At 34.5% G+C, this 10,091-nt stretch overlaps 2 long non-coding RNA genes across 5 annotated transcripts; one reads left to right on the top strand and one right to left on the bottom strand.

Moving 5' to 3' along the window:
* Positions 1-248: 248 nt before the first annotated feature.
* On the bottom strand, positions 249-4,325 carry LOC106395649. 2 transcript variants are annotated; one of them, XR_007329273.1, is made up of 3 exons: positions 4,199-4,325; positions 2,820-3,007; positions 249-2,736 (listed from the first exon to the last, which is right to left on the bottom strand). It is a non-coding gene; the product is annotated as an uncharacterized LOC106395649 (long non-coding RNA). The 2 variants fall into 2 exon arrangements; XR_007329272.1 differs by having other exon boundaries at positions 249-3,007.
* A 1,788-nt stretch (positions 4,326-6,113) lies between these two features.
* Positions 6,114-10,091, top strand: LOC106394645. 3 transcript variants are annotated; one of them, XR_002658586.2, is made up of 6 exons: positions 6,114-8,341; positions 8,606-8,749; positions 8,843-8,940; positions 9,051-9,259; positions 9,349-9,471; positions 9,721-10,091. It is a non-coding gene; the product is annotated as an uncharacterized LOC106394645 (long non-coding RNA). The 3 variants fall into 3 exon arrangements; XR_002658587.2 differs by having other exon boundaries at positions 6,647-8,341; positions 9,349-9,482; XR_001278941.3 differs by lacking the exon at positions 9,721-10,091 and having other exon boundaries at positions 7,642-8,341; positions 9,349-9,699.

Genomic DNA, 10,091 nt, shown 5'->3' with positions numbered 1-10,091 from the left:
GGAGGTTCGGGGGCTTTTGATTTAGACCAGGGTGAGATTTATTTGCAAGGTTGAAGATGTTAGAACAAAACAATGTGAATCCAGTTTTAACTTATTTATTACGTCACTATATATTATCATGATTTCTCAGATAAGGCACCTGCTTACGTTTGATGCAAGATGGGTGAAACCTAAGAAGTTTCATGTTCTCAGATTAGTCGTAGTAAGCCAATCTCATTTTTAGATCACCCACTTCAGTAGATTGCAAGAAACAAAGTTTTAGGTTAAACCACCTAGGATTGTTTTCCGTGACATATTTAACAAAACTATTTTAAGAAAACAAAGCTGAAATGCAACACAAATACTTATCTCATCAAGAACCTATGAGATCAACACAAAAGTAATGAGCTAGTTAGAAGAAGCTTGAAGAAAACCAATGAAAAGTGTGTGAGTATGAATCTTGTGATTGAAATGCAAATAACTACATAGTTTAGCGAGATCTTCATTTTTACTTTCATCCTGTCTTTGTCAAGTGTTTCATCAGTTACCTCTGCCATCATCTATTTCTATAAACACTAAAAATAAAACAAACATGACACAATTAATCTTTGTGTTAACGTCATGTCCAGTTGTGCATAAAGCTTTTGGAATTCATTGATCCCTTTTGCTTGTTTCATGAATGACATTTGTTGAAAATGTGAAAAACAGAGCAAGGTATGTGAAAAACAGAGCAAAACTACCTCAATGATTTAACGGTTGAATCTTCATCGAACTCTTTGAATTTACTGAAGATAACATTTTCCGGTGGAGGCAATCAATCCTCCTCCCCCACCACTATACTCACTTTCACATCTTCATATATTTTTAAAATCTATATATAAGCAACTCTTTAATGTTTCAGAAATATCTATAAATAAAGGTGTGACTTTTACTCAGCAATAAGAAGATTCAAGTGCCAAGTTCAGACTCTGAAATGTGAAGAACATTATTGAATTGTTTCTTCAATCACAATGGACAAAAACCAAGAAGAAACATAAACAAAACTAAGAACAATCCAGAAATCAAATCAAAGAACAATGTCTACTCTTTCAAAGCACTCTATGTGAGCAAGCAAATCCTAGAGATCAATTCTTTCTGTTTGGGAGTTTTTTTCATTCTTCTTAACTGAAACCTCCAAGACATCTTCTGCAGGATTTTCAAACCGATAAGAATTCAATCACTATATGCTTGCGCTCTGTCACGAAATTAGTAACTGAAACTTACCGTTAATGCAAACAAAATTTGATGGCTGAACATGATGGTAATAAAAAAAAGTGGCTTGAACGCCCATCTTTAAATGAAAGAGGTTATTATGATTGGGTGGAATGAAAAGGATGAAGTTTATGGTATCAAGATTCATCTATTTATACCATCAGATTCACCAACTGAAAGCAAAGTGAGATTCATTGAATGAGAAATGGTGGAAGTAGTGGGAAATGAAATTAGGAAGAACATTAATAGCAGTGATTGAATCCAGTCGAGTTCCGTAATGTTGAGAATAAATCCAGTTGATTTGACACGTTGCCAGCTTCCAGCGGAGTTTGGTCAGAAATAGTCAACCTCGGTAAGCCACCCGACTCCATTATCGACCCAAAAATATGGATTGTTTGCCCATTAAATAAACAGTCCACTGAGCCACCTATATCAATAACAAATAAATTTATTAGACTTCCCTGGATAACAAAAATATACTGGCCTAAATATAAAACACATAATAATTGAAACATCAGACCCGTGAACAACGTTAACATTCACGAATTTCGTTGCCGACGTGGAGAGCTGAGAGAAGAGTAAGATGACGAAAGCATGGCCCAATAATGAAACACAAAGCCCAATCAATTCATGTTTCGAAACACAAAACGAAAAAGAAGGAGAAGAACCGAGAGTTCAAAACAAAAGGGAAAAGAAGAGGCGGTGTCTGCTCGACACGTGGCGGAAAAAAAAGGATAGGAGAGGTGAGGTGTCAGCATGTGGAGCATTTCTCTTCTACTTTATTAAATGAAAGAGGTTATTATGATTGGGTGGAATGAAAAGGATGAAGTTTACGGGATCAAGATTCATCTATTTATACCATCAGATTCACCAACTGAAAGCAAAGTGAGATTCATTGAATGAGAAATGGTGGAAGTAGTGGGAAAATGGAATTAGGAAGAACATTAATGGCAGTGATTGAATCCAGTCGAGCTCCGTAATGTTGAGAATAAATCCAGTTGATTCGACACGTTGGCAGCTTCCAGCGGAGTTTGGTCAGAAATAGTCAACCTCCGGTAAGCCACCAGACTCCATTATCGACCCAAAAATATGGATTGTTTGCCCATTAAATAAACAGTCCACTGAGCCACCTATATCAATAACAAATAAATTTATTGGGCTTTCCTGGATAACAAAAATATACTGGCCTAAATATAAAACATATAATAATTGAAACATCAGACCCGTGAACAACGTTAACATTCATGAATTTCGTTGCCGACGTGGAGAGCTGAGAGAAGAGTAAGATGACGAAAGCATGGCCCAATAATGAAACACAAAGCCCAGTCGATTCACGTTTCGAAACACAAAACAAAAAAAGAAGGATAAGAACCGAGAGTTCAAAACAAAAGGGAAAAGAAGAGGCGGTGTCTGCTCAACACGTGGTGAAAAAAGGGATAGGAGAGGTGAGGTGTCAGCATGTGGAACATTTCTCTTCTTCTTTATTTATAAAGATATCCTCATCCACTGTGGCATTACAAAGTTTGTGTATGATTAATACAATAAATTATATGTTAATTATTTAAGTTAATTAGTATTTAGGAAAATACCTAGTATTTCACACTTTTCCGAAGCATCGTCATCGGTAAGTGGGTCAGTAACCGAAAATGTTGGGCTCCTGAACCGGATTCCAATTCCAAGTTCAGAAATTATTTTTTACTATGAACAACCTTTGTCATTTTCTCCTTACTATTGTCAGCTACCATGTTGGTTACTCTTTCGTCTTCCATATTTCCAACTAACACATAAAGTAGCGGTTAAACATTAAGTCCATTTTAACAGTACTGAGATCATTTCCAAAAAGAAATTTTATTTTGAAGTTTCTAAAACTCTAAATTTAAAGTTTAAAGGTGATTTTCTCCAAAATCAAAACTTCAAATTTAACTTCGAAACTATTTGTATTTTATAACATGGTCCTTATATTTGTCATAACTAATCTGAATTTATAAAACTTTTATAAATAACTAGCACATATATAAATATATTACAACAATATTAATTAATAAAATTTAAATAAAAATAAAAATAACTTAATTAATATTAAACTTCAAACAAAATACTATATTATTCCATAAAATGATTCTTTATTAGGGAATTTTGAAGTAAATATTCTCCATATTTACACGTATTAATATCACCTGATTTCAACAAATTTTAGCCTGTAATCTACAAAGTAAAAATGGCTCTCCTCATTTTTACTTTGTAGATTACGAGCTAAAATTCGTTGAAATCAGGTGATATTAATACGTTTAAATACATTAGATCAGAACAAGAAAGTAAAAGAGAAACATAAAATATTGCTAAAAGACTAATTTCATTTCGATGATATTAATACTCGTGAATATACTCGATATGAACAATAAAGAATTGTACGAAAAAACATCAAAACAACAACAACAACCATCTTCAGTTACAAAAAAAAAAGTTAAATAATATTTGAAAATTTTGAAGGTTCTGGATCAAACTTATATGACTATTAGTGTTGTTATAATATTTAAATTTGTGTAATAGTTATGCCTTCATGTAATTTTTTTAAAAAATAAAATTTAAGTTTTTTTTTGTATATTATTGTTGTCTAAATCTTGTTTAAAATATTTTAATCTTATTTTAAAGTTTTATTTAATTTTATGTGTAAAACTTAAATTCTGTAAAAAAAATTTAAAATATTTATGAGATATAATTTTTTAAGGATTAAATTAATAAACGAAAAAGTATTTACGAATCATAAAAGTGATGTATGATTGTATGGACCAAAATGCAAATAAAATTATGAAGCTTCAAATTTGAAATTTTGAGTAGTGAAACTTCAAATATAGAGTTTCACTCCTCAAAACTTCAAATTTGAAGTTTTGAAGTTCTTTTTTGGAGAGCAAAAAAACTTCATATTTGAAGTTATAGAGTGTCTTTTGCAGATGCTCTTGCAGCTTACCTTATCATAGTGGAGGTTAGACTAGGGTGATGGGAAACAATTTCATCACCCTCATCTAGGCAGATTGTTCAATCCATATGTCGTAGAGGACCCAGCACTTCCCCTTCATTAGATGAGTCAATGAATGATTCAGTTCCCCCCCCCCCCCCCCCCCCCCCCCCCCCAACCTCATAGGTAGGTTAATCTGATCTCGTGTCAAACACAGTGTCATTCTCTGAATCTTTTCCTTTTCCTCTGCACTGCATATATTCATAAGAACTTCCTCGCTTGCGTGGATCCACCTGTGCTCCCTTATACTTGTAAGGAAACACATATTGTTAACATTCAACTTAGTTTGTTAGCTGGTACAAGCTAAAAAGGAAGGTATATTCACGTCTCCAAGGTATTAGTTTAGGTCACACCTCTTGTGCTATCCTCCTCATCATTCTTTCCTCTTTGTTTTGTAACGTTCGACATTGCTGTGACCAATAGACAGGAAAATCTTCATTTTGACGTAGTCAAGTCTTACAGCCATGAAAAGCTCCACATCCCCATCCTCTAGAATATCAACATGTGGTGTGGTATAATCTCCAGGATTTTCATCTAGTCTAGGACGTGTCGTACGTAAATGACACTGGCTTTATTGGGTCTACCCTATATTTTTCATGTGCCAATGACATCAAAGAAGCATGGCTCTCATTCTCCTTAACCACCACATCGTCCTTGACTTGTGTATGGTCCATAATGAACCTCTACGCGCCTGGCCTCAGGCATTCCCAAACTCCAACAACGAGTCTCATAAGCTGACCCATTCATTTAATTAATGTGTCTCCTTAACCCCTACAACATCAAATAATGTTCATTAGTTCACATACTTATGACCCAAAAACATCAAATATTGATTCTCTGCTCACCAAAGAATCAAATCCTCTTTCTTACCTCTTTTACGAGCGATAACGATCATTTTCACCTGAGTCCCTCTGTTATTAACTCTTAATTACATTTTACTCCACAAATTTCCTACCAATCGCTAATCTCTAATTTTACTTTATCAACCCTATTTTTGTTACTCATGTTAATACAGCTCATAGGTTTGAGCTTACCAAAAAGTCTTCATCCTATCTTGTGCCGAACCGTCCAAAACCTGGAGAAAACGAGTGGTCGAGAACCAACCTACGAAGCGCCACAATGACCTACAAGATCATTTCTGAAACTTTTCACCCTCCACATCACAGATCTCTGCATATTCCTTCTGTATATAGAAGGGTATTATAGTCAATGGCGGATGTAGAGTTATTTTTTATGGGGGCAAATCACATATAAACTTGAAAACATGGGTCAAATATGTAATCTAGTAGGGAAAAATAACTAAAACTTGGGGTATATTATGCAAATTTTAAAATTGTGGCATCTTCCCTAACCTACATCCGCCAATTTATAGTCGATCCCAAATGAATAAAAATATTTAGTTGGCTTTTTTCTATTCCATGAATACAATCTTTATTTCGGATAATATTTCTGTTTTAATAAGATAAATATTAAAAAAGGAAACGATTCAAATATTTATGACTACTAGATTTGGCTTAGTTGCTCCGATTTACTTTGCTCCGTTTTGTTTCTGGGTATTTAGATAATATACATGGATTTAAGATTAGCAATGATTATATCTAGGGGAATGAAAAAAAAAATACACTTTTAACTTTTATTTGCTCCAACAGAACTTTTGATATTTTTTTGTCATCTTGGACATATTTTACCAAAAATAGTAAACTAAGCTTTAAAAATATAGAAAAATATAAAACCATTGGAAATTCAAGTATGACTATTTATATGTTAAATTTTTTTAAATAGTGGAATCATATTTTATTTTATGTTCTAGCTACGGATAAAATATTTATTCTAGCCATCTACTTAGTTTAGAAATCAGATACTAAGTATTATACAAAGATTTATCATGGGTATATAACACAAACAAAACTTTCTTGTATATTCTATCTTAGTTAGAATTCGTTAGGTTATATTCTATCAAGATATTGTTAGTATACATGTAGCTTTATTACAACTTATAGCCACGACTCTATGATTTGATTTTTCTTGTTTATGTTTCATAACTTGTTCTGCTTTTTACCTTATGTTACGCCTTCGGAAGAATAAACTTTCCACCCTCTCTACATTGTTTTGCACAACATAGGATACATATTATAACCAAATCACGAAAAATATGAAAATTTCCATATTTCAGTTAATATATTTCCTAAATCTATACAAAATCAAGACAAAATCAACCCTAAATCTCGCACAATATCTTCTCGTCCACGTAAAAAATCATCAAAACTGCTTTTTCCTTCACTCGAACCCGAGTTATACAAGAGAAAACTTCACACACAAACAACTAGACCACACATGATTCACGCTACTTTGATATGCATACTAGATTATATACTATCAAGTATAATAAAAATCTTTAAACTAATCATTGATTAATCGACGATTAATTTCTGAGTTATTGTATATATTGAATTTTCATATAACAGGGTCAAAAGTGCACATTTGGAAGTTTAAGACGAAATCATAAGGATATTTCTGTAAATTTGGAAGATTGGGGCAAATATTAAAATAATAGAAAATTCAGGGACCAATGTTGAGTAATGAAAATACTGGCTGGTCTAGATTACGCAATTGAAAGTTCTGGAATTAATTCGAGGAGCAATATGTACAAACATAAAGTTATGGGACAAATCTGTGATTAGTCAACAAATTTGAGGACCTATCTTGCAAAATTACACAAACTGGCCATTGTTGCTCTTCGACAAGCTTTCCTTCGATCTGCGACGGTAAAGGCTGATTCCGACGTAACAGAGACAGTGGAGTGAAGTAGAGAGCATGGCGAGATTGAAGCCTTTGGAAATGAAACGGAGGAGTGACATCGCGAGTTGACGCCGTGGAGGAAGCTTGGTCGCAGCGATTGGAACAGAGCATGACCACGAAGTCGACATAGAGCAGAGCACGGTGGTGAGGAGCTAAAGAAAACGATTAGAGGTCGGGATGAGCCATACCTCTTTCCTGGATTTCATTTTTTTTCCTTCCGTTTTTGCTCTCTTTTTTCAAAACAAATCAATTACAAAATATTAATATTAATTAGGTTTATTGAAGGGTATAATGGTATTAAAGGAAATATGAATCCTATTAATAACCTAAATAATCTTCTACAAGTTTTATTGGAACAAATCTAAGTTGAGAGTGTTTTTTTTCTTCTTTTTTTTCCAATTTTCCCTTATATTTATTAGCTATGTTGTTTTTCTTTCACAACATAGCCATGATTATATTTACTAGCTATGTAAGTAATATACTTAAACATTTTATAAGATCGTTAGTTTTGCAAAACTGATGAAGTGGGTGCCAATACCCGACGTCTTTTTGGGCGAAAAAATAGTGTAAGTGGAAGCGAAATGATACCCGACGTCTTAACATCTATCTATAACAATAAACTTGACTTGCTTCTCTCCTCCTGCGTCCACATCATCAAGAAAGGAGGGGACAAATCATGCCACGTGTCTTTGATTTTTTAACTATCTCAAAATGCTTTCTCGATGAAGATTGTTTACCTGATTTATGCAATGGGCTTTTATACTCTCTAAAGTTGGCCCATAAGTTATTAGGGTACCTTTCTTGTCGATGATAGAATAGCAGAAAAAAACCACCTGACCCTTCAGATGACACAGCCTCCGGATCATGCTTGCGTAACGGCTATAGTTATCATTTATCTGCTACATTAATCCAACCATTTACCTCTTTTGCACCACTCATCCCTCTCTCTCTCTCTTCTTCCTTCGCTTATTAACTTCATCAACTTCTGCCGATTTCATATCCGATGGAATCGACGGTAGAAGTCTTGGCTGCTCCGGATCGGTTATCAAGACGGTGGTCTCGGAGAGAAATAGGAAGCTTGTGAACATACTTATGGGGTTCATGCCGTGTACTTAGACGGCGCTTGGTAACGTGTTTTTGATTTTGGTTTATGGGTTTCTCATGTTCACGGCGGTAACATATCTATCTGCCGGAAGTGAGCTTCTTCTCGAGATTGGCCCTTGAATCGTCGGTGGTTTGTTTCTTCCCATGGTCGGAGTACTCCCTGATGCTATGCTTATTATGGATAGGTGAAAGGTAGATTCTTTGTTGAATTTTGAGATATAAAATGGTGAAACTTTGTTTGGTTCTGCGAATCAAATAGTGAGTGACTATGATATTTTAATATATAACTTTTGTCTCTTATCGTTTGAAACATTAACAGTGAATATTAATTTAGTCAATGAGTCGATCTTGTCTTTTCTTGTGTCAATATAACTTCTATTTCATGTAAAGTTATAATAGTTGCTCTTTCTTTCTCGATGAGTATGAATCTTATATGTTTGATAGTGTTTGTTTCAGTCTCTGTGGGAATGGGTTTGCTCGCTGGCTCTACCGTTACGCTTCTTTCTATTATCTGGAGAACTTGCAAAGTTGTTGGCAAGTGTAACATTCGTGATACTATTGCTGTAAACAACCAAGACACTAGAACCTTCCATCTTAAAGGTAACGAGAAAGTGCTTATGTCTTATTGATTGGATGCTTCATTTTTTCTCTTGACTTATATAACTGTCATCGTTGTTACCTCTGTATCTGTAGATTCTGGTGTTAGTGTTGATGTTTGGACCATGTGCTTATTCATCGTAGTTTTCCCTCTCACTTCATCTACATTTCTAATCTGACATAACAAGAAAGAGGTTAGGAATTGTTTTACGGGGGGATTGATGAGTACTTTTTTAAATCTCTCTGGTTCCTTTCAGAAGTGATCTGATTATTGAGTGATGTTTTTTTTTTTTGAAAATCATAGAATGCAGTGGTTGAGTTTGTGTGGGTGGTGAGCGCGAAAGAAAAATTTGTAGCAGAAACGTTGAAACATCTGACCATGGAGATCATTGGTGCTAGGAGGAAGAAACTTTATGAAGCAACAGTGTGGGTTAAGCCAAGGATGAACTTCAAGGAGTTATGCCGGTGATAATGCCCCTGCCATTACTCCCTCCTAACTTGGCTGCACATAAGGTATGACTCCAAAAGTTACATATATGTATGCAAGACATAGATTAATCTTAAGGAACATTATGATCATGAAAATTTGGTTTTGTGGACAGATGATCATAAATCTTGGAGGGAAGTTCCACGAGATGATTCAGTACAATCCTTTTCTGATCATGCTGTCAAGAGCATCCAACACAGATTTAACTCATTGTTACTTTCGTCAAGTTCCCCTTATGGTACGATTCAAGTAAACTAAATACTCACTGACGGTATTGAGGCTGTAATTTCCTACTAAACATCGTAACCAAAGGTTTTCGTTTCTGTTTGTAAAGTAAAATGAGAACCATTGATGTGTTTTTCTTCCTTTCATAGCCACTGTTTTGGGATGATAATTGACACAATGATTTGGCGGTCTGTCTATTATTCCCAATATTTTCTAAATGTGATGCTAGCGTTAACTTTTCCACATGTTTTTCATAACACAGCCGTTGTCTCTGGCTCTGATGTGCTGTGTGCTTTGGTGTTGTACGGGAGTGGTGCTTTGAGATTAAACCTAAACAACTCCACTTCTCATGTTGTTGGTGGTGTGCAGGTCAATAAAAAGTGTTCCAAATGTAGGTGGCTTCTCTCCCACCAACACACTTCCACCAAAAAGTGAGAATGCACCTAAGAAAGTACAAATAGTTTAATTCCAGGCAGATGCGTTACTAGATCACAATTTTTGCTTCGTAAATAATGCTTTATCAACCCTTTTTAAATTAATAATTTCTCATCATGTCCTTTGTGTTTAGTCTTTCAATGTAAGCACATTTGGTATTCATAATTTTACCGGGTCACAATTGTTAAGAAACTTTCA

Source organism: Brassica napus, chromosome C9 (assembly GCF_020379485.1).
Source record: "Brassica napus cultivar Da-Ae chromosome C9, Da-Ae, whole genome shotgun sequence".
NCBI classification, from domain to species: domain Eukaryota; kingdom Viridiplantae; phylum Streptophyta; class Magnoliopsida; order Brassicales; family Brassicaceae; genus Brassica; species Brassica napus.
The sequence above is the reverse complement of the archived record's forward strand: the minus strand, read 5'-3'. Positions and strand labels throughout refer to the sequence as shown.